The sequence below is a fragment of the Hyperolius riggenbachi genome, chromosome 2, assembly GCF_040937935.1.
Source record: "Hyperolius riggenbachi isolate aHypRig1 chromosome 2, aHypRig1.pri, whole genome shotgun sequence".
In the NCBI taxonomy this organism is placed as follows: domain Eukaryota; kingdom Metazoa; phylum Chordata; class Amphibia; order Anura; family Hyperoliidae; genus Hyperolius; species Hyperolius riggenbachi.
In genome coordinates this window covers 252,588,266-252,613,693 of record NC_090647.1, presented here as the reverse complement: position 1 = coordinate 252,613,693, position 25,428 = coordinate 252,588,266, and the positions used below count along the sequence as shown (strand labels likewise).

At 42.8% G+C, this 25,428-nt stretch overlaps 1 protein-coding gene across 2 annotated transcripts in view; it reads right to left on the bottom strand.

The window, feature by feature from the left end:
• CAMKK1 (calcium/calmodulin dependent protein kinase kinase 1) overlaps positions 1 to 1,644 on the bottom strand; it is a 350,786-nt gene extending 349,142 nt beyond the window's left edge. The window contains exon 1 of one of the 2 annotated variants that reach the window (XM_068268513.1): positions 1,583 to 1,644. The gene's annotated coding sequence lies outside the window, so the exon portion shown is untranslated. The remainder of the gene's footprint in view (positions 1 to 1,582) is intronic. The other variant, XM_068268512.1, reaches the window with a different exon arrangement.
• Between the last annotated feature and the right edge of the window lie 23,784 nt (positions 1,645 to 25,428).

The window sequence follows — 25,428 nt, the reverse complement described above, 5'->3', positions numbered from 1 at the left end:
CTTCTGCAAAGTTCTGGTTTAGTCATTGCCAATTCTAGTTCCCATAGAGCAAAAAATTCCTTTAAAACAAATTTGAAACTCAATGTGACCAACGTATATTGCCCTGTATATATGGAAATGGGAACAGGACTTCCACAGATGATGCAGAAGACCTACTGATGAAAACACTTTAAAAACCTGTGAGATCCCAATGTTCAGATCCAATACTAGATATCTGGATCTTCCAGACTAGGAAAAAGCAAAATAATAATAAACATATAGAATTCATTGTTTTGAGTGCTGGTCTTGTCCTAGCCTATCTAGGGTGTGCTAGCAAGCAAATATGGCAAAAAACAGCTGCTCTTTTTCCAGTTTATGGATAGCTGTAGAGCAGAATACAGCCCCTGGGAAGCACGTCAGTGCCCCAGAAAGCCTGCAGGGCTGGGAGAATAGCATCACAGAGAGAGCACTGACAAAACAGATCAATAGGACTTGCCTACAGCATTTATCCCTGCTGACATCATCCACTCCCTTTCTAGGAGCAATTAGTTCAGAGAAACCCCAAAACAGATAATCCCAGTGCAGAGCTGTAAGGAGAGAGCAGCAATGCGGTGACGTGAGCTGGGATAAGAGCTGCTGCGATTATTACTGGCGAGGACACAGGAGGGTAGCCGGGCTGGCGAGTTGTGACAGGGATTTGTAGGAGGGTGACCGGGAACAGCCGCATCCTGCAGGGTGGACCGAGAGGGCTTCCCTGCGGTCCGCCACAACTACTGCCTCTCTCTGCACTTCCCACACACAATACAACTCAGGCTTCGGATCATCATGCTAAGCACACATCACTAAACTTTAAAGCCGTCTGTGCTCTACTTCACCCAAATCACTGCAGTGCTCATCCAGCCAGCCAGCACCATCACCCTGTATCCGGTGACATGCTGGCTGATGGAGTGAAGAGGAGAATCAGGCTTTATAGGATGACTGGAAATCAGGGATTAGATAGAGAATCACAGAATACACTGAAATAAAAATGCTGAATTTTCCTATATTGCTCTCGTGTACATTGCAATCAATAATTCGATGTGACAAGAATACCAATTCCACATACACTGTATAAGCCAGACATGTTTCCAGATAGGTCATCATCAGAGCATGCACATGGCTTTATTATACTGGACATACCGTAGTATTATTATCAGCATGTGGTGATCTGCATTTCCACACCCGTATGCAGGATAGCTATGGCAGTATGCACTGCAGTGCTTGCACATGACTTTATTATACATAATATTATTATCAGCATGTGGTGGTTGGTGAGCTGCATCCCTATCCCCGCATTCAGAATATAGACATGGCTATATGCCCTGCAGTGCATGACTTTATTATACATAGTATTAATATCAGCATGTGCAGCTCTGTATCTCTATACCCGCATCCAGGCGAGCTACATGCACTGACTGCAGTGCTTGCTTGCACATGCTTTTCCCGCTGTACTTCATCCATCACGTGTCTCCCGCATAGACAAGCTTGTCTGCGATGTGGCACAGAGCCTGTGTTATGCTGGAGTCCAGGCAGCCATTCATAGAAGTAATAGAAGTGTTCTCACCTGAGCAGCCGCTGTGTACCGGGCTCAGCTGCCTCCCCTCTCCCTGGCTATACATGTCAATGTGCCTGAGTGTTTGCACTGCTTCACAACTCCAGCTCCTCGTCCAACCAGCAGCCCTTTAGCATCGCTCCACTCTCGGCTTCATTTAGTAAACATGTTACATTCTCTCCTAGTGGTTGGCGGCTGAGAACCGTCCCATTGGCTTTGCTCTCCACAGCAGCTGGGATACACAATATTTGTAAGGCATCCTCGGCTCCTTTTAGCTGTGCTTGTCGGCTAGATGGTCACTCAGGACTCATGTGCGGACTACTGCCATCAGTTTCCTGGGTAAACTACTGCCTTTGCATGTTGATGGTCTATCACTGAACAGCATTCCTTGGTATGTTGTAAGGCTGTAGGGAGAAAACACAAGTTCAGACACGTTTTTAAGAGCATGTTCTACAGGTATTACCATGTTTGTGATTTTGTTAATACAGTTCTACAAGCTGTAAAGTATCAGTGCATTCACCTGTGTGTTTGTTGAACAGTGTAGAGACCACATTACAAGAGAGATGATGCTGTAGCTCACCATGTGGTAGCAGGAGTGTAACTGCAAATCACGGGGCCTCCAGTGAAACTTTGATGGGGCTTCCTCTTGCTACCTTATTACTCCCCATCCCTTAACTTTGTCTTGGTGACCCCTGGGTATAATAAAGCTATTGCAGCTTTTATAACGTCTTTGACATACCATAATAAGAGTGGCCCCCTCAACCCCCTCTTGCACCTCCCTCTAATGCTTCTCAAAAGCAAACATGACCACCTCGTTACCAAATCAAGTGCCCTGCCCATACCCTATCAAGTGCATCCATCATAGCCCTCTACTTCCAGCCCTAAGGCTTCTTTCACACTATGTAGAGAACGTTGCAATCCAATCGTTCTTCAATTGGACCACAATGATCCATGGAAGTCGCATCTCACATTCACGGTGCGGTGCGACCATACAGTGAGACATACTGTACCATGAATACATTGCACCATACCACGATCCATTGAAGTATCATATTTGCATCGCAATGCAATGATTTTTTTTCCATTGCGGCGCATGAAAGGACCCTAACACTGTAGTTTAAAAACACTTTCATTGCCTGAATGAATAGAACAGCAGTTGATCCCATCAAAACAATGCTTTAGTTGACAACCAAAATCGCTGCGTTTATCACCAGTCTGAACCAGCCCTAATGCTCATTTGAAACCTCCACTATCTATGCCTAACCCTAACTTCCACCCAACTACTATTAACACTAACCAGTCCCTGTCTATGCCTAACACCAATCCTCCCCTATCAATGCCTACCCATTACCATCTCCCATCTACTCCTAACACTAACCCTCCCCTATCTATACCTTAGGGCCAGTTTCCATTACACAGAAAAACTGACTCCAAAGAATGCCTACGAGCCTGTTTCTACTAAATGTGATTTTTCTGATGCAGATTTCCCATGGGCATTCATTGGAGTCAGTTTGCTGCATCCAGAATCCGCGGGTAGTGGAAATAGGCCCTAATAGGCACCCGCTATTTATAGCCACAGTTTTTATAGAGTTATTTTGTTAGGCAACTCAGGCACCAAAATGTATTGTTATAGCTGCTATTAGCGGTTTTTAAAAAGGTGCTCAAATTTACTTGGCTTGTCCACACCCAAATTTATGTGAGCCCTTTGGAAACATCTGCAAACAATAATATGTTGCAGCATTTTCCTATGGCATAGCTGTAATGCCACACTAATTTGATGCTAGGTTATGGTAAAGTACTGAAATCTGGCCCTAGAGTTTGATGACCTGTGAAAATAGGGTGCTCAGTCTGAGATACAACCTATAAAATGGGACATATGGGGATGATGACCTATAAAAAAGGAGTACATGGACTGGGAGATGATTTATGAAAAGAAGGTACATGGTCTGGGGAATGAGCTATAAAAAAAGAGAAATATGGTCTGGGGAGATGGCTTATGGAAAGGGAATACAAGGTCTGGGAGAAGAGCTATGACAAAGGGGGTACATGATCTGAGGTATGACGTATGAAAATGGAGTGTATGGTCTGGGGATGATCTATGAAGGGGTATGCTCAATGAATGGGCTAAGAACCACTATAGGAGAGTATCAGCAACTGCATTTCACTGATCCCTAGATTATTGATTATCTCACTGTGCCAAATCTAAAGGCAAGGTTTCATCTGTCAAAATGACAGATGAATGATCGTTTCAACTGAAATCGTGTAAGAAATCGTGTATCTATCTTTTAAAGTAAAAGCGGTAAACAAAGCTTACAGATGGCCAATGTATGGCAATGCTTGTGCATTTTGAAAGATCATAATCACAGATCAAATGCAATCAATTCATTCAACATCCTCCGTGTATACAGCTCTTTAAACAATCTTTCCGCTAAAGTCTATGGAACTTCCTGCTGCATCCTTGTGTGTTTAACAATCTTATCGTCTGTAATGTTTTTGTGTTTTATAGCTGTTGTCCACATCCCATTGGTAAAGATCTTTAGTGGAAAGATCTTGGAAACTTAGTTCAGCGAGAGTTTCCAGCAATTAAGGTTCATTTTGGCAAATTGCAGCTAAAAATGTCATGAAAATTAAATGAACTGCTTTTTGCACAGAAATTGAATGCCAGGGAGGTTAACATGTTACTATATGTTGCTGAAGTGTTTGACAGCCTTTTCTGAACAAGGGGCTCAGCTGATACAATGTAACTGTTTAAATGATGTGTAGTAGTCAGGGAGGTTCAAGACTTGCTGCAAGTCTAAAGGGATGTAAGATGCCGTTTTATACATAACAACAGTCAATACCCTTGTGTTTATAATCCAGCCATTGTCAATAATACCGTGGCAGCATTCCAAAGTAAACACTAACCTAATATCATTATAATTAGTCATAATAAAAAGCCATTTAATTGTTTTCAAGCAAACAAATTATTCTAAGGAACTTTGCACTCTAAATTACAATAAAGGAAGTCCACTCAGTTCTTCTTTTGTTATGTTTGGTTGTTATTATGTTGCTTCCTTCTCAAATCGGCTATATAGTGGGTGACCTGTAATATTTTTACTGCCATTATAGGTGTTTCTTTAACTCCCATGATGTCTATAAATTTTTCATTGAGCACTACTACCTAGAAAACAGTGGAGCTTATTCAGCATGACATATATTTTTCATCAGCATCTTGCATTAAAGATGTATTATTTTCTTTCTTTTCTCTTTATATTTCACAGAGCTATATGCAGTCATTCGGCCACATTCAGGTGGAAACAATGGAAAGAGACATGCCTGTACACAGAAAATCTTTGCAGTGGTTTAAAGCAAACCTGAACTAAAAATTCTAAATAAACACACACACACATCATGCTTGCCTCCCGATCTAGTCTACTCATCAATCTCTGTCTCCTCTCCTGTGTCCTGTTTGTCCACTGTGATTGATGGAATTCTCAGTTTACCATTTTAAAAATGGTCATGACCCCATAACAGCTTCCAGGTCAGCAAACTGTTAAAGGGAATAGAGCTGCTCAAATCTGGAACCGGGAGATACCCGGATAGTTGCTATCCGGATATCTCCCAGTAAACCTGGGCGGGGTGGGCGGGGGGGTCAATCTTACCTGTCTGACGTCTTCTTTGTCCGTCCCTCGGTGCCTCCCACGATGCGCCCCACGCGCGTCACGTTATTACAAACACTTCCTCCTTCAACCGGAAGGAGGAAGTGTTTGTAATCATGTGCCGCCGCTTGGACCGCATCGTGGAAGGCGCCGAGGGATGGACGAAGAAGACGTCAGACAGGTAAGATTGACACCCCGCCCACCCCGCAAGGTAACTGGGAGATATCCGGATGTCTCCCGGATCCGGATTTGAGCAGCTCTGAAAGGGAACCCAAGGAGAGTGGGATATGGAGGCTGCCATATTTATTTCCTTTTAAAGAGAGTCTGAAGCTTTTTAAATACCTGTTTTTATGGTGCAGGCTGCTTCAGCATTATAATACAAACTGATTCTCTGCATTACCGTGGTAGAACGAGGTCTTAATCACTCCGAAATCCCCGGGGCACAATTGGAGGCTTCTTCCTGGTAGAGGCAGAGCTTTGTGCAGTAGCTCTGCCTCTGCTTCAGTCAATCCCCACCTCTCCCCGCCCCTCTGTCTTCTTTCACTGAGAGGGGCGGGGAGAGGCGGAGATTGATTGGACTGGAGGCAGAGCTACAGCGCAAAGCTCTGCCTCCCCAGGCAGCAAAATCCTCAATCTGGAAAGTCATGAAATTTTGCTCCAGGATTTGGGGGGTATAAATACATAGTTCTGCCACGGGGATGCAGCGAATCAGTTTGGGCTATGATGCTAAGGTGGCCTGCTCCATAAAAACAGGTATTTTAAAGAGGAGCTGTTAGGTATACGGTCTCAGAGAAAATAAACACATATATCAGTAGCTAAAGATTGGCTGTACTTACATTACATATGCATTTCACTGTCCACGTTTGGATTTCACAGAATTTGTATATAGTATATGCAGAGATAGATGCTCCTGACAGCTCATGGCAGGCTCCATGTTTTTCTGTCAAATGTGTCGTCATGTCCTGCCTGCTTCCTGATCACAGATAAGCTCGTACTGAATAACACAGTGTGCAGTGAATATTAATGAGCCATGTGGCTAGGAACAATAGCTGACTCCTGCAGTGTACTCTGCCCCGAGATTTATCAGTGCTACGCGCTGGAAGGATTAGAAGCTGCTGTAACGTCTCATTAGCAGCCGAGGGGAGGGCCCCAGAATGCTTTGCAGTTTAGTATGCGGCTTGCGTCCTTATGGGTCTATAACAGCCTTTAAGATAAGCACACATCAAAGGTAACTGAGATTTTTATCTTCACTAATGGCTTTTGGGCTTCCTTCTAAACTGTTTAACACAGGAGAATAGAGGTTTAAATTAGCTTCTGCAGCCTGACAGTTACTCTTTAAAATGCTTCAGACTTCCTTTAACCACTTCAGCCTTCAGTCGTTTTCACTTTATGCATCCGAGCAATGTTCACCTCCCATTCATTAGCCTATAACTTTATCACTACTTATCACAATGAACTGATCTATATCTTGTTTTTTCCGCCACCAATTAGGCTTTCTTTGGGTGGTACATTTTGCTAAGAGCTAGTTTACTGTAAATGCATTTTAACAGGAAGAATAAGAAAAAACTGAAAAAATTCATTATTTCTCAGTTTTCGGCCATTATAGTTTTAAAATAATACATGCCTCCATAATTAAAACACACGTATTGTATTTGCCTAATAGTCCCAGGTATTACACCGTTTAAATTATGTCCCTATCACAATGTATGGCGACAATATTTTATTTGGAAATAAAAGTGCATTTTTTCCGTTTTGCATCCATCACTATTTACAAGCTTATAATAATAAAAAAAGAAATATTTCATCTTTACATGGCTATTTAAAAAGTTTAGACCCTTAGGTAAATATTTATGTGTTTTTTTATTTATTTATTTATCATTTATTATTAAACATTTTTGGGGGGTATTTTTGGGAGGGTGGGATGTAAATAGTAATTTTTAATGTAAATATGTGTTTGTTTATTTATTTATTTTTACATGTAGATGTAGTTTTACTTTTTGGCCACAAGTTGGCAACCTTGAGTTTGTTTACATGACGTCACTCTAAGCGTAACATGTACGCTTAGAGGGACGTAGGGGGACGTAGTAGGCAGAAAAAGCGAGGCTTCCGAGAGAAGCGGTCGCTTTTTTTGCCAGGGAAAGGAATCAGTGATTGGGCACCATGTCCCGATTCATTGATTCCTGGGCTATCAATCCGCGGCCTGGAGCTCACATAGCCTTCTGGAAGTAGCCTCTACGTCCAGAAGACTTAAATGGTTAAACAATACCAGTTGTCTGAAAGTCCTCCTGGTTTTGTGTCTCTCATACTTTTAGCCATAGACCTTGAACAAGCATGTAGCTGAACATGTACTCTGACTCAGCTCACTCAGGTTTTACTGGATTAGCCATATGCTTGTTCCAGAGTTTTGACCTAGACTCTACTTATGCTGGGAGATCAACAGGGCTGTCAGGCAACTGCCATTGTTTACAAGGAAATATGGCAGCCTCCATATCCCTCTCACCTTGGGTTTCCTTTAAACTGTAATGTTCTAACTGAAAACAACTGATATATTTTATTTCTGACAAAATCTTGTCAGAACTAGAAGGAATCTTTGTTAGAAGAATTTTAAATAATTTTACTCGGTTCAGGTTCCCTTTAAACTGTAGTTACATTTTATTTTGTGATTGCTTCACTGGCATTACAGACCTCTGCATTTCCAATATACTGGTGATGATCATACCTCCTCTACACCTTCTGAAAAGGCAAATGCACTGTATCACATCACATTATGTCTGCCATTAAAGTGAACCTTAAATGAAATGTAAAAAATGCTTACGTGGCCTGGAGGTTACTGTGCACAGTCGCAGAAGTACTGCGCTTGTGTAGATTGCTCCAGACCATGTGAGCACAATCGCAGGTGCAGTCAGAAGATGCCGATCTCTGCAACAGAGGGGATCCTGGGCCATGGGAGCTGCGTCGTGGAACAGATATGCTGCCGGAGCTGGAGGAAGCCCAAAGTATAGATAGATAGACAGATCTTTTTTTTTTTTACAACCTGTCCTTAAAGGTTCACTTTGAGGGCCCTTTCACACCAAGGCGGTGCAGTATTTCTACCGCACCCCACCACCATGCAATGAAAGTCTAAGGAGACTTTTATACTGCTACGTTACAGCGTGACGCAACGGAAGTGACGTTTTCACTGCATCCCCGACGCAGAGTCAGCACTACATTACCGCGCGGATGCTGCAGCGAGGGGCGTCAGCCTGGAAGTCATGTTAGACCTTAAAAAGATCTTTAAAAAGTACAGATTCGACATCGCAGCGTGCATGCGCAGAAGGGAATTTTAACAATAGGCTTCCATGCACTCCCTCATACTCAAAGCAGGACGTGACGGCGTGCGTGCATCGGGAATACCACGCAAAAGCGTGGTGTTCCCTGAAGGCCTGTTTTTGACTGTGCGGTGCGTCGGGAGCGACGCGCGGCATCACTGATGATGGCTTCTAGTGTGAAACCAGCCTGAGTTTACTTTCATACTAACACATGGCATGGTGTTATAAGGGAGGATGTTTTACACACTGTAACGTGGCACGATTCAAAAGTCTATGAACACTTTACACCTCATCAGTTGTGCTGTGATGCTAGGGATTATGTTGTTATAACGCACAACATGCAGTGTGCTGAGAAACGCATATGTTGATGCGCACAATGTTAGTCAATGTAGGTGCACATTGATCTGTTACTTCTACATGTACACTAAACTGCATGCCTTCGCAAATGTTGTTTTTGGAAGCATCGTACTGTACCTTACAGTATAGTCCAACACAATGCAGCGCCCCAGTGCCAAACTAGCCATAAAGTAAAAATAAGGAAGCTCCAATTTGTTCTTTATTTTTAAATGTTGATGGCTCCCTGACTGTCCTGCTGATCCGCTGGCTTCATTACATGATGAGGCACTGAGCTGGATAAAGCATGTTGGATCTGGGTTCACTAGCTTCCAGCTTGTTCTGGATTGCATGGATATGTAGCTGAACATTTTTCTTTCTGCCACAGGTGAGTTTACTTTAGTCTGAGACATGTAAAATTATTAAGTGATAAGTGAAAAGTATAAGCTACAAAGGTGATTCGCAAATCCAGTACTTAAAAAAATCTCGTCATTTGATTAATTTGGTTAAACAAGTGATGACTGTGTGGTGGCCATACATGGTACAGTTTTTTCATACAATCTTACCATTTCTATGTAATATAAGGGAACAGCATAAATTATCCTTTCAGTATATTCACTTAATTTACCCTTATACTACATAGAAATGGTAAGATTGTATGGAAAAATTGTACCACGTATGGCCACCATAAGGGATCCTGGAAACCCTCAGAAAGCTCCTTTATATGCCTTCATCTATCTTCTGGATGCATTGTAAGCATTCTGACATATTGTGGCTTAGTGCTACCTGCTTGACAAACTTCAGTGGCGCTTCCGTGAAGCAGGTCACACTAGCCAGATCACAGCCACTGTCAGGTAACTCAGTTAACTTGGGCCTACAGCGTGTTCATTAAAGAGCAACTATTAGCCTGAAATGCCTGGAAAAAAAAACACATATGCAGGTAGATAATTACTTGCTCTACTTACATAGCAGATGTATTGTACTGTCCACGTCTTGATTTCAGAGAATTTAAAATAGTAAATGAAGAGATTTCTGTTTGTGGCAGGGGCCATCTTGGTCATACAGGCTGAAACTTTCCCCATTCCGCAGCTCCTCTCCTCCCCGCACTATTACTGAGCACAGCGGTAGTGCAGAGAATATAGACGGGAACTCCAGCGCCTGGAACCATTAGTAGGTGAGTCTGTGCGCGCTGCCTTTATTCCTCCCCACTGAGCTCTGTAATAATGCAGCGAGGAAATATCTATGGGGAGGCTGATGCGAATGCGCCTGCAGTGCAGAGAAGGAGTAGACATGGCACACTAAAGGTGGGGGGTTGAGGACAGGTGCTGCCCCCCCTCCCTGCATCCTAGCAGCTGGCTGCCTGCAAGCTCCGAAGGAGACTAGGCGGCCAATGAGAGAGGAGACGAGACGAGAGGTGTAGTCCCCGGAATTGGTCTTGGCTCATACAGGTTCTGGAAGGATGGGGGGATAATGTCTGAAAGCCAAGAGCCGAGGCTGCCATACTATGGCACCACCAGTCGCACTTGGCAATCATCTGTCATCCCTAAGGAGACATGGGGGGAGGGGGGCAGAGGGCGGTGAAGGTTCAGCAGTTTTTTATAGAAACCTGCTGACCTTTGCAGAGGCAAGGTGAAAAAAACTCCAGGTCCCGTACTCCCCACGACCCGCACCAATGCACCAGGCTACAGCAGACCCCACTGCATACCTTCAGGAGGGAAAACAAGGTGAATTGGTAGGAAAAAGGGAAGAAAAACAGATTCTTGTGGCTATGGCTGCCAATTAAGGCGCCATCTTCCTGAACGGCAGTTTAACATGTATGTATGTATGTATGTATGTATTTAGAGAGTTTAGCCTGTCTAATTCCCCCTCATCTTTGACTAATCCCAAATTGTAATTTGATCTCTCAGCTGTGTCAGCTGGCTGCCACAGCAGAGCAGATAATTGGTAAATACAGGATGTTAACAATATATCTGCTTCCATGAAAGCATGAAGTAGATACACTGCAGATTAAATTACAGGATTTGTGTCAGCTGTAACAAAGAAATGTTTTTCCTTAAAGGTTATTATGCTGTTGCTTATCTTTTAGAGCAAAGATGAAGTTCTGAGTTCTGCTTAAAGCGAACCTGAATAGTGCATCTTTCTATAGCTCTCGTACCTTGCAGTGTTGCCCTGGGGATCTAGCAACAATCGTTAAATTAGGTGTCATCATAGACCGCAATGTAAATTGGACGCTATGGTGCATTGCGTGATTAGATTGGGTGCTGGAGTTCAGCTAGTGGTGCTGCAAGCTGCAGGGGTGCAACAACTGGCACCGGGGTATGGCTATTATATAGGTGAACTCTGGATATCAGCCCCAGGATATGCCTATTATATAACTGAACTCCAGAATGGCTGCGGAACAGGATTAGTCGATATATATACCTACTATAGATTGTATAGACCCTTAAGCCCCATCTACATGGTACAATTTTCCATCAGATCAACCTGATCTGAAAAGAAATTGCATCGTTTGTAGACGGGGCCTATTTACTGCTGTTACCAAGCACTAACAAGCATCCGACCGAAGCAAGAGAGCAGCTGACAGGCAGTGAATTCACCGCCCTTAGCTATCCATATGAAAGAGCCCTTATTTGTCAGAAAGTTGATGGCCTCAAATAAAAAAACAGCAGCAGCAGTTATTGGGCTAAACAGTATGCTTTGATGAACAGTGCCAGGGTGTCGCAATCTGCACAGCACAAATCTGAAACTTTTAGCACAATAATAACATTTGTCTCTCCATTGTTTTGCTAATCAGATCTACATTGTTATACTTATCAGGTATGCCAATTTAGGTGGAATTGTATGAAAATCGATCTGAAAATAGAAAGTGAATGAAAATCGATCAGAAAATAGATTGGACAATACATTTGCTGAAAAAAACTAATTGTGTATTCCCAGCATTACTGTATGCTGTTCCAAAACTGCCTATCCAATTAATGCCTTGCCAAGCTGATTGCTTTCTTACTGTTTGCTGACTTGATACAAATACAGTCGACATTTGTAAAGGAATGGGAGAAAGCTTTAGCTGGGTTATACCTGTCAATAATAAAAGCTTATGGTAATTGCCCAGGCCTGATTCATTTTAATGGAATTTAGCCAGTCAATACTGGAAGTTGCCCTTACAGGTGATTATGGTTCTGTGTTAAGTCTTTCAGTGGTAAGTGTGTTGAAGGATGAGCATACATCCAACTGAATTGCTGCTAAGGACGCTAAGGTCTAGGCCCCACTACAGATAGCTGATCACAGTCACAATTGGTCAGCATTGTTTATAGTGTTTTTAAAAGTGATTTCAGTAACAATCCCAGTTATGGGTTTTTTTTCGCGATTTTTTTTTCTTTTCACTATGTATAACGATTGAAAAACTGTTTCACAGCAATCTTATACTTAACATTGAATTGCAATCACTAGAAAAATGGTGCAGGCAGAGTGATTGCAATTTGGTCAAATCACAATCGCTCCAGTGGGCTCACCTAAATCCACTTTCATTGACATAGCGATTTTTGAAATTGCTGGTGATTCCTAGAATGCATAAATCACTGTTGAAAGTGCTCTAGAGGATCCTAGCAGGCGTACGAGAGAAATCAGCACCGGGAGACTTGGGCGCAAGATACAGCTGATATATGACTTACCCTGCTCCCAGAGGTGGGAGAAGGTGCTCCAGCACCCAAGGCCGAGACACCAAAGTGCATCCCCTCCCCAACCATCATACACTGATTGCTAATAGACTAAGAGGTGCCTCAGGGCCCCCAACACCTCAATCTCTAGTTATCTGGCTTGCCATCACTGCCATGTACCCCATTTTCTTATTTCTCTCTGCTTCAAACACAATTAGGAATGACAGCTGAATGAATTGTGCGCCCCCTCCTACACTGCGCCCTGAGGCTGGAGCCTCTCCAGCCTATGCCTCGGCCCGGCCCTGCTAAGAGGTGCCTCAGGGCCCCCAACACCTCAATCTCTAGTTATCTGGCTTGCCATCACTGCCATGTACCCCCTTTTCTTATTTCTCTCTGCTTCAAACATAATTGGGGAATGATAGCTGAGTGAGTTGCGTGCCCCCTCCTACACTGCGCCCTGAGACTGGAGCCTTTCTCGCCTCTGCCACTGCCAAGCCCTGCTTGCTGCTGCACAAGTCCCAGCGGCGTTAATTACTATTCCCCCTCCAGGTCCACATGCATGGTGGGGAATGATGTAATTCGGCTTCTATCTATTGCTGGACGGCCAAATTACAGTGTTTTAAATGTAACTTCAGCTCCATCTTCTGAAAGCGCAGAAGTTACTCACTGTGCACTGCTATAGCGGTAACGCCTATTACGGTATATGGTGGCGCCAGCTGCGCCCAAATCTCCTGCGCTCTGATCGACATGCTCGTCTAGCAGGGGCGTAACTACAGGGGAGGGCCCCAGAGCTGTAAGGGGGCCTCAAATATTACTTCACTCCCTCCAATAAAGGGGACCATCCTTCAGATCAGGTGTTTTTGTGGCCACACTTGTTATAAGTGTGAAGTTTACGATGCCCACACATGTTTTATGACTGTCTGCAAGATGGGCCCCCGGGCTCTGAGAGTCACCAGGTGTAGGTAAGGGGGACGGTCGGTTAGACCTAAAACTGGCACTTTGATGTGATGCTGAGGTAGGAAAAAGTGAACCCTATCATATCGAGAAGACTAATGTGACTGCCATGTTTTCTGGCTTGACCCTTCCTAATATCTTTTCATGAACTGCTCAAGAGAAACAAAGAAGGTGTGTTCTACCAAACCAGGTATCACCTGACTTATAATCTTGCAGCACAAGTGTCTCTCGACAAATTTAAAGGCACAGCACATGCATCTGGAAGCCAGAATATGCAGGGTCTAAACTAACTATTCTGCTTCCTATTTGTCTCGGTAGGAGTCAGCCCATGCAAAATAATTTGCATCTCAGGGGCACCTTGTGTAGGCCTCCTTATTGCCCCCATCCTAACCTCAAGTGTACCCCACGAAAGGGGAGCAACACTGATGCCCCAGAAACGCTTTCGCTGCCAAGAAGCACCGGGACCACACGGGGAGGGGGGGTATTGGAAGCAGATAATCTTCAGGTGGTTCCCCCCAAGCGTGACTTCCACCCTGGGGGTACCACCTATGGTTGCCCCCCCCCCCCAAGAAAAGATTCCTGCATACGTGTCTCTTGTCAAATTTAAAGGCACAGCACATGCAGGGTCTAAACTTACTACTCTTAAACTTATTAAATTCTGATGAGCACAGGAAATTCCTTACTAACAGGGCCGGATTTGTACTTTTTACCGCCCAAGGCCCACTTTTACCATCTGCCCCCAGATTGACAGCATCCTAAACTTCCCTTCCAGCATGGCAGGGTTTAGATTGTAACTTCATCTGAGGACAGTTAGTGACGTAATGGCAGGGATTACATTGTAAACCCCTCTGAGGACAGTTAGTGACGTATTGGCAGGGATTAGAGTGTAAGCTCCTTGGCGAGTGGCACATTTGGTGAGTGACAGGCAGCTCAGAGATCACAGTAAGCGCCCGTTTACTGCCCCTTCATCCCTGAGTGCCAGATCCGGCTGTTGGTAGCTGTCCACCGCTATGTGCAAACTCTGTGTAGCAACATGAAAGTTCAACAGGCTATCTGCTGCTGCCATCCTGCTGCCCACAGTCCGCCCCTTGCTTTCCTGGCACCCTAGGCCATGGCCTATGTGGCCTTGCCTGAAATCCGGCCATGCTTACTAAGTACAGGTAATTTAAGCATTTCAGCCAACAATCTAGCTTATTGATACCGTTATGGTGGCCACTAATGATCCAATCTTTTTTGTCCAATATTACCAAATCTATGTAGTAGAAGAGTAAACTGAGTGAATATATTGATGGCATACTTTAGGCAGTCCCTTACATTACATGGCAATGGTAAGATTGGAAAAAGGATTGAACCATTAGCGGGCATTTTTATGCAGATGTTAATTGTTTAGGTGCCTTGTTAAAGTGTGTAGCAGCTCTAAAGGTGCCCATACATAGTACAATTTTTCATTTGTTTTTTTTATTAGAAAATTTTGTTCGATTATTCCGTTAGATCGAACATAAAGATTTTTCCAACATGTCTGATCAGATTTTTATAGAAAAAAACAGGATAATCGTTCATTTCTCTTGATCGAAAAACAAGATTCTTTTCAACTTTAATTTGATTGGTTGAAAAAACTGGAAAATTGAATGTTTTTATTGTACCGTGTATGGGTACCATTAAACATGCTCTTTACAATCCTGAAAAGCCTGTCCTTTCTCCTTCAGATGTAGGTGGAAAACAGAGTCTAAACAATTCTTTATTAAGGTATAGAAATCCACAGTAGAAGAAACCAAACAAGGGGTTTACTTTCACAGTAAAACAGCATAATAACATCGGATATACATTACTATAATAAGATTGTATGCACACAACAGCAAAAATATCTTTTACATCCAGTCCAAAGAGTACACATCTGGAGTGAGAGAACCCTACTTTACAATAAATTGTATGTGAGTCCCGATCTAGAATTAAGATATGCATATATCACGCTTTATAAATACTTTATAATATATTACTTTATAAATCAAAATGGAAATAAAGAGTGAAAAAAAGAATGAGAGTTGGAGTAAAAGTGAGATTGAGAGGGGTATAGGAGGAGTATGGATTCAGACCTGGAGGGATAACGACACTAGGGAAGATAAAATTTGCGATAAAAAGCAGTCAAATTATCGTTCCAAGAATGCTAGTTAGAGTTTTATTGTGATGAGGAATATATCAAAGTGGTGTCACTTAATTGAACCCTACAGGGACATATGTTTGATATATGTTTAGCAAAGCATTATGGCTAGGTCAACAGGATAACAATGGTATATCAAGCAACTAAACCCTGGGAGGAGAGTTTTACTTCTGTGAGCAAACATCTAAGAGGATACCGATGAGGTCAGTGTTAGTTTATAATCTTCTCTATTCATGAAGTCTGTCCATAATACCCATGTGGTGTAAAACTTATCTCCTTTGAAGGTTTTCAAAGATATCAATTCCTCAACCTCATAGATAAGATTGATTTTCTCATACCACAATTTAAGCTCAGGGGGGTTTGGTGACTTCCATAATAAAGGGATACAGGCCATAGCTGCGTTGAGCATGTGACACGGTAGAGAGCACCGGTAACGATGCGAAGAACCCTGGCCCATATGCAGCAGAAACTGATCTGGATGTAGTTGTAGATTAAAAGTTGCGATGGAAAACAGAGTCTTGACCTGTCGAGTTATCCTTCCTATGTTGGCCCATGCACCTACTCAGGGGTTGTTTGAACTACCCAATGGACAAAACCTTTGAGAGATATGGCTCGAGTATTATATAAATGGGTGGATTAGTGAAGAGCAGACCACCAGTGTTGGGGCACATCTGTACTTCCACTAGACTTTCTGAAAGTAAACCCAAGGTTAGAATGATATAGAGACTGCCATATTTGTTTCCCTTTAAACAATACTAGTTGCCTGGTAGCCCTGCTGATCTATTTGGTTGCAGTAGTGTCTGAAGTGCACCAGAAACAAGCATGGAGCTTATCTTGTCAGATCGAACACCTGTTTGTCAGAAACACCTGATCTGCTGCATGCTTGTTCAGGGTCTTTGGATTAAAATATTAGAGGCAGAGGATCAGCAGGATAGCCAGGCAACTGGTATTGTTTAAAAGGAAATAAATACGGCAACCTCCATAATCCCTTCAGTTGTCCTTTAAATTCTTTGCAATGTTATGTTAAGAAACATAATTTTTAAATTGTTACACTATTTACCACACACTATTTGCCCCCCCCCCCCATCCTAAAGTCTGAGAGAATCATCTCCTCTCAGCAGTGCAGGTCCTAGCCCCCCCCCCCCCCTCCCCCCAGGGGTCCCGAGCTTGCTCCATTTGTGTGTGTGCTCTCGTCTTCATCCTCGCAGGGGTGCATCTTCTCATATTATTCTCATGTTATTGCATAATGACATGCACCTTGTCTGTGACCTACAGAGAAGATGCAGCCAGGTGAGGTTGAAGATGAGAGTGCACGGATGAGAGTGCACAGACTAATGGAGCAGTGCACCAGCTGGGACAGGTAAGTTGCTATGCTGACAAAAACTTTGCAGGGGCCTAGGGGAGCACAAATCAGGGGAACCTTGGGAACCTAGCTGTGCTTGAGGCCCTGGGGCAATTGTCTAGGTTGCCTCTATGGTAGCACCTGGCCCTGCCTTTTAGATGCTCTTTTTATACTCCCTTATGTTACTTACTCAATGCCAATTAGCCTACCTCGTAATATGTTTGAAGCAGTACATAACTTTTCCATTATACAGATAACACCTTTGCAGTCTTGGCTGCCACTGCCACCATCCTCAGCTTGTCTACCACTTTGCTTTGTCCACCACCTCTGTTAATCAACAAGGCACAGTCTCTTAGCTATGGACTCTCCTATCCTCTCTGTCTCCGGTGGGGCAATCTGCAGGGTCCTGACCTGGCAGTGGGTAGCTGCAAAGTAGTTTATTGCCCACAAGGGGTAGCATCCAGCTGAGCCTTGCGGGATGTTGTGATGAAGACCATTGTCTATACTTGAATACAGTGTACATGTAGCTTTCTGGCCAGGGCCACCTTTAGGGGGATAACGCCCATTACAGGAGTTTGGGGCCTACATTGATTAGGGCCTCCTGCTGAATGGCATACATTTAACAGTTTCCAGTCTCCAGCATTGTGCGCTGGACAGGAAAAACTAACTGTCTCAGCTTCAGAGAATAGGGATTCCCCACTCAAGCACACAAATTGTGTTTTGTCTCCCCAATCCTGTAAGCTTGGTGTATGCTATTGTTCTGATAGCTGAGCAACATGTCAGATTACAGAGCAGTATAGAGAAGTGAATTCCGGTATTTAGCATTTGAGTTTGTATCTTGAGGCAGTATATCAGCTTCCTCCATTCTCTCCTGTAGGCATAGAGCCCCTCCTCCTCCTGCTCCTCCTCTCCACAGTACAAAGTCACATCACAGACTGTCCTCAAAGGAGCTCGCAATCTAATCTTACCATAGTCATAGTTAAATGTCCTACCATATTATTATGTGTTTATATTGCACTGACATCATGTTTCTTTTATGGAAATACACTGCTTTTTGGGGGAGGAGATAGTTTACCTGTGTGGAACCAGGGGAGGACTGGCCAGGGGGGAAGGGGGGAGATTTCCCCCCAGGCTGCCTCTCCTTTAATGATTTAGGGCTGGCCGATCCACCAACTGCTTTGATAATTATCCAATCGGATGAAAATCTGTGCCGCCACAAGCATGCCCAATCAACAATTTGACTTATTTCGGGTGGAAAGTAGTTGAATGTATCAATCTGAGATGCTGGTAAATCTCGGGTCGATGTATTCGTTAAGTGCGATAATGACAAACTATGTACGCAATGGAAACCCTGGCGTTTTCCCTCAAAATCTATTATGTACCCCACGGTGCCTGTGCATTTATACTTTACCTGTCATGCTGTATTTCTGCATTGGCATGACCATGTGACTACTGCTATATAGCACGTGGGGCGCATGTGACGTAATTTAGGCTGGGACTGCCGTGAAACCGGGCCTCTAGTTTGTGTTTTCCCCAGGGCCGGTTCAAGTAACAGTTGGGCCCTAGGGCAAAATTAGCCTGGGGGGCCCCCCAACAGACACCCCCCGACCAAAAAGAGTCATTAGAGGCCCTTTGTTGCAGCCAAACTTCCCTCCTGGGCCCCTGAGCTGGCTGCTGACCCTCCCTCAATCACCTCCCAACTTAACAGACTCTGCAGAAACCCTGGGGAGCAACAGTTAACATGGGGAGGTACAACTTGGGGGGCCCTACAGGCTCTGGGGCCCTGGGGCAGTTGCCTTTTTTTTTATGGTAGCTCTCCGGCCCTGGTTTTCCCTCCAGGCCAAAAGGTCCCAGTCCTCCCCTGTGTGGAACCCACACATTTCTAAAGGCAGCCCTGTTTCTGGCTTATCACAATAGACTTCCAAAGTCACTGTGTATATTCTTTTTAGGAACTTTATTAACGTGCAGTCTGTCATTGGCAGGATACCAGAATACAGGCAGAGAGAACAGGAGAGTGGAGCCTTTCACTAGCCAGCATGAGTTCATTCAGAGGCTTTGCTCCAGATGTAGTTTCTGTCCAATACCTTTCCCAACTTGGCTAGTAGATAACCACAAAGGTATCATGAATGAATTGTAATGTCATTATAATCCATGGGGCTTTCAATCTATTTTATAGTTAGCAGAAAATGCTCTTTTCCCTTCTTTATCAGAGAGCTGAACGAGATGTGCAGTACAGCGCAGAGAAACAAATTGCTGAAAGACACAAAAAAAAACCTCTCACACCAAAATATCAGTTCATCTGACTCAGTCAGCTATTGGTGAGATGTACTGTATAAACACACACTAAGGCTATGTTCACATTATAAATCACCAGCGCTATTGCAAGCGCTGAGTGATTTTTTTTTTTCTTACTGCCTTTCCCTGCGCTTTCTAAGCACTTTTTTAAGCGCTTTTGCAGAGCAATTTTTTTTTTTACTTCCTAACAGGAAGTGAACTATTTCACCCAGAAATGAATAAATACAATGTATTTATTCATAGAAGCGCTCAGGAAATCACTGTACAAAGCGCTTTTCAAGTGTTTTGCGATTACGCTATACCTTCCATTGTGCCAAAGCGCTCATAAAATGGTACAGGCAGCGTTTTTGAAAGCAGATCGGAATCGAACAGCTCATATGTGAACACTCTCATAGGGAATCATTGCAAGTGCTTTTTTGGCAATTTCTAAAAAAATAAATAAATACGCAGACCTTACGGTGCCCACTAATGAATCTTTTGTCCAATCTTACCAAATCAATGTAATACGAGAGTAAACTGAGTGAATATACTTTGATTGGATATTTTAGGTAGTCTCTCATATTACATAAAAATGGTAACAATGAACAAAAAAATTGCATCAATAGTAGCCTTCTTAAAGATTTACAATGCAACTTTAGCGAACCATTGACTTTCATATCGATGTATATGATTGCTGCTGTGACGTATTTTTTTTAATCAATTTTATTGTTTATTTATTTTTATTTTTTTTATAAATAAAGCTATTTTTCTTTAATTCTCTCCTTCCCCCCTGAGATACACCATTATGATCACCTCTCATAGACATCAGCCTATGAGAGGGATTTGATTGTGAGTCACTCCAGCAATGCTAGATAAAGCTGTCCCCTGTACTGCGCTGCGCTAGATTGCAGTGCTGTAAAAATGAAAAAAACTTTTTTTCCTACCAGCCTGCCAGCTCTAATCATGGCTGGCAGGCTGTTTATTGAGTGCCAATCCTTAACTTAGCGGGGAATTTGTGCGCATTCCAATCTCCACCTACAGGACCTGACGCCAATCGGAGTTAGGTGGTCCTGTAGCTGCCACCCTCCCACCGCCGATCGGAATTAGGCAGTCAGGAGGGGGTTAAATATGCAAATGCATGCAAAATGCAAGCATATGCGATTTGTCAGCAATAGTGCTTACACTTATGATTCTGGAAGCCTGTGCTTTCATAATTGAAATTACGAGTAGCACTTACTGGCTGCGGTAGAGGGGGATTAACTTGCCCATTCCACTGCTTAAGGCCAATGCGTTCCACTTGCATTCCATGTCACTCCCACGCTTCCTTCTTCCTGGATGAAGTAGCGTAATTTCGATTACGAGCAACCCTGCTGTGTAGTGGCATGCAACATGATCGAGCCTTATGCTGGGGATACACGGTACGTTTCTGTACCGTGTATTGACCAGCTGATCCAGTCAGCTGATAATATTCAGCTAGGCCGATCATGCCGCTCGACCCGCGCCCGCTCGATTCCCGCTGGCGGACAATGGCAGGGAATCGAGCGGCTGATAAGGACCGCCGGCGAGGGACGAGCGGGAGTCGATCCGCGCGGACGCGGCGGGGCTGCGGCTCGGGTCGATCCGGCAGCTAATCGAGCCGCCGGTCGACCCGTGTATGCCCACCATAAAAGGGCACCTGAACTGAGAGGAATATGGAGTCTGCCATATTTATTTCCTTTTAAACAATACCAGCTCTGCTGATCTTTCTGGCTGCAGTAGTGTATATCACACACCTGAAACAAACATGCAGCTAATCTTGTCAGATTATTGTTGGAAACATCTGATCTGTATGCTTGTTCAGAATCTATGGCTAAAAATATTGAAGGCACAGGATCAGCAGGACAGACAGGAAACTGATATTATTTAAAAGGAAATAAATATGGCAGCCTCCATTTCCCTCTCAGTTTCAAAGCCCTTAAAAAAATAATAATCAGTATTTCATATTAAAGTGTAATTATTCTGCAAGGCGTGGTCAATTTTTCATTTAGCTCTGCTTTAAAGTGTTTAAATTATACTACGTATTTTTATCATCTATTTATGTACTAATATTGTGAAGCTTCCTAGGGTAAACATAGTTTTACAGACATGATTAGGACTTGCTATAGTGATATTTGCCCTTGGTTCAATTGTGTATTTAAGTAATCCTGACTGTTCCCTAATCCCTATAGAATTACTTTCAGGAATGCATGACTGAGTTTTTCACCCTAAGATCTTGAATGAACAAAACGATTAAGGTACAGTTTCCTTTCCACACTTGTTAATTTAACTTTAATCATTTTAGCTATTGTTATTATCCAATCTGTTATGCATTGGTTATTGCAATATCTTCATTGCAAAACTGATATGACTTTCTTTTTGTCAGGTTTAATTCTGTCTTTGAGTTTAATATTTTGTGAATTCAATGTCTATTTTGTAACATCAACCTCTTATTTAATGGAGAGTGCTGTATAATGTATTGTGTTTTATAAAGAAAACATAATATTAATAATTAATAACCACATCAAATTGCAGGAACATGCTCATTCCGTTTTCTGAATTCAAAATTGCCTGGGTGACATCTAGTGGTAGCTAGCTGTCATTTCATCTTGAAAAACCGTAAGAGCAAGCTAAACATACAAGATAGTGAAGACCAAAAGGTTATCTTGATAACCAGTCTTCCACTAACCCTGAAAGGGAGACAAATTTAGCTCATCCAAGTCTAAAGGCCCATACAAATGTCTGTACAGACACGTGTTGAGCGACTGTGTTTGTGATAAGGTTTGTTTGTGTGTATGGTGCAAAAGACAAAGACTGTCAGCAGACTGCCGACACAGCCATTGAGCGATTCAGCTGGTGAATAGATTGTGACTTTTGTCTCACAAACCGGCGCTTAGTGTGTTGGTGATCTGTCGTGTGTACGAAAGTCTTTTTTACAGACAGCAGAGTCGCTACCACAGTACTACTACTATACGTAGTCTGTGGCAGACAGCTTCCGTTGTGTCTTCACTCTTTCTGTTGTCACGTGTGTACAACTGTCACTGCCATAAATATGCTGTTGTTTCTTGTCTGTTTGTCGCTGCCTCACAACTACAGACAAATGTATGCCGTGTGTATCGTCCTTCAATTTAATGGTGGGAAATGTCACCAGAAACAATCTGTCCTGAAGGTAGATCACTGAGTCATCATCTTGGTCTTGGTCATCATCAAAGTAGCTCCCTGAGAAAGTGTGGGCACCCCTGCTCTAGAACTACAGTGGAGTTGGCTAAGTAGCTAATCATTTTAGGTGACAAAAAGGTAGTGTATGTATGTAGATTTAACTAGCAGCTAAACCTTTTCTTAAAGAGGATCGCCATCCTAATATAAAAAAATCTTGCGGTGCTGCTGTAAAGAAAAGTTATATTTACCTGCAGTGTCTTGTCCCACGAAGCCATCCTGAAGACCCAACATCACTCCACCGCCCGTCTCCCCAGAAAAAAAACGGCAAGCTATTTACTGCAATAAATAGCTTAGTGTTGTTTTTCTCTGGAAAGAGAGGGGAGGCAGAACCTGGTGCCAGAAGTGGAGTGATGTGGGGTCTTCGGGACGGCTTCGTGGGACAAGACAACGCAGGTAAATATAACTTTTCTTTACAGCAGCGCTGTAGGATTTTTTATATTGGGATGGAGATCCTCTTTAAACTAAAATTAAATTTCCATTAGGACAGTGAAGCTTCATTTTTCTCATCACAACCTACGGACATGAGATGACTGCCAAAAATTGTGAACACAAAGTTACCGGACAGATTTCATGATTTTTGTTACTTGCTCTCAATATATAGGCACTAATCCTATGCTTGGTTTACCTGTCCTCATTGCATTACAGGGACTATGATGCTTGCCTAAGCCGATAGCTCCAATTCAGATATTGGTAACCTTCCAAGGGTAGACAGATTATGTTGTTTTATGTAGGCATTTTTAGGTTCAACCCCTTGCCAGAGAAAAGCAGTGGCGAGTTTGAAAATCATGGGATTATGTGATTAATACAGGTGAAACTTGAAAAAAATAGAATATCATGCAAAAGTCCATTTATGTTAGCAATTCAACTTAAAAGGTGAAACTAATATATAAAATAGGAACTCTTTGCAGGTGCTTGGATTAATTAACTGATTAGAGTCTGACACTTTGAGCCTAGAATATTGAACATTTTTACACTATTCTAATTGTCTGAGATTTAGATTTTGGGGTTTTCATAAACTGTAAACCATAACCATCAAAATTATAACAAATAAAGGCTTGAAATATCTTGCTTTGCATGTAATGAGTTTATTTCATATATCAGTTTCACTTTTTAAGTTGAATTATTGAAATAAATGGACTTTTGCATGATATTCAAATTTTTCAAGTTTTACCTGTAATGTGCTCGAATAATCATGGGATTATTCAATTGCATAGTAATACTATGTAACTATGTAATAAATGATTCAGTTATCACTGCACTGCTGGCTGAATATAAGCTCGCTTGGCACTGTGAGAAAGTCTTTTGGGCTTTCTTTTCTACCCCCAAATTCTTTCGCCTTGATTCAGTTAGCGATTCTACATGCAGGGGGGTAAAATCAATAGTAATGGTACAGTATAGGGAGCCCTAGTTGGGCTCTCCACTGGTCATTTCATCTGATTGATGGGAATCCTCCTTAAGGAAAATTCACATTTTTCCAAATGAGCCCCTGGAGATGTAGCATAAGTCCCAGCAGTGCTTTGGCGGGGAGCAGCGGTGTTGAAGGTGCCTTAACAGAGGTGTGTGTGTAAGTGTGTGTGTGTGGGGGGGGGGGGGGCTGTAATGAAGGCTGTTTCTGTGACAATGCAGAAGAAGTCTGGCATGCAGCTACAGGTGACTCTCCAAGCAATTTTTTAGAAGTGAAAAAAGGAAGAAGGCTGAATAAAATAGGAATAAAAATGAGGAATGAAGTATACAGATAAAAGTGTCAGAATAAGGGAGTATCCTAGTGATGGGAATTCCGGCTCTTCTCAGAGAATCGGCTCTTCTGAATCGTCTCCCATTAAAGAGCCGGCTCTTTCGGCTCTCAATCGGCTCTTCATTAAATATCACTTCACACCACTCAGAATCGGAGTAAAAGCCCCGCCCCCGTCTCCATGACAACTCCAGACTGCTTCTCTGACTGCAGCAATCCCTCCTGCTACTGCTCTGCTCTGCCCCCTACACTTCTACAAGCTGCGACTACAGGACTACATCTCCCAGCATGCCTCAGCGCCCTTTATTACACAGCAAAGCAGAGCTGTGTGGGGCGGCTGAGGCATCGGCTCTTTTAAAACTGAGAGCCGGCTCTTGTCGTTCACAGCAAAGAGCCGGCTCGTTCGCGAACGACCCATCACTAGAGTATCCAGATGAAAGTGACAGAATAAAGAAGTATATAGAAGAACAATACTTCACAAGCTAAAAGTATAGATAAGAAAAGAACATGGATAAAAGAAAAAATGTTTTTCAACCATTACTTATAAATAGGCAAACTTCTGGGGATCCTGTTATTGTTAAAGGACAACTGAAGAAAGAAGGATATGGAGGCTGCCATATATATATTTGCTTTTTAAAGGGAACCTAAATTGAGAAGGATATGGATTTTTCCTTTTAAAATAATACTAGTTGCCTGGCTTCTCCTGCTGATCCTGTGTCTCTAATACTTTTAGCCACAACCCCTCAACAAGCATGCAGATCAGGTGCTCTGACTGAAGTCAGGCTGGATTAGCTGAATGCTTGTTTCAGGTGTGTAATTCACCCACGACTGCAGCCAAAGGAATCAGCAGGACTGCCAGGCAACTGGTATTATTTAACCACTTGAGGACCTAGGGCTTTCTACCCCTTAAGGACCGGCCACTTTTTTTCCATTCAGACCACTGCAGCTTTCACGGTTTATTGCTCGCTCATACAACCTACCACCTAAATGAATTTTGGCTCCTTTTCTTGTCACTAATAAAGCTTTCTTTTAGTGCTATTTGATTGCTCCTGCGATTTTTACTTTTTATTATATTCAGCAAAAAAGACATGAATTTTGGCAAAAAAATGATTTTTTTAACTTTCTGTGCTGACAGTTTTCAAATAAAGTAAAATTTCTGTATACATGCAGCGCGAAAAATGTGGACAAACATGTTTTTGATAAAAAAAAACCCATTCAGTGTATATTTATTG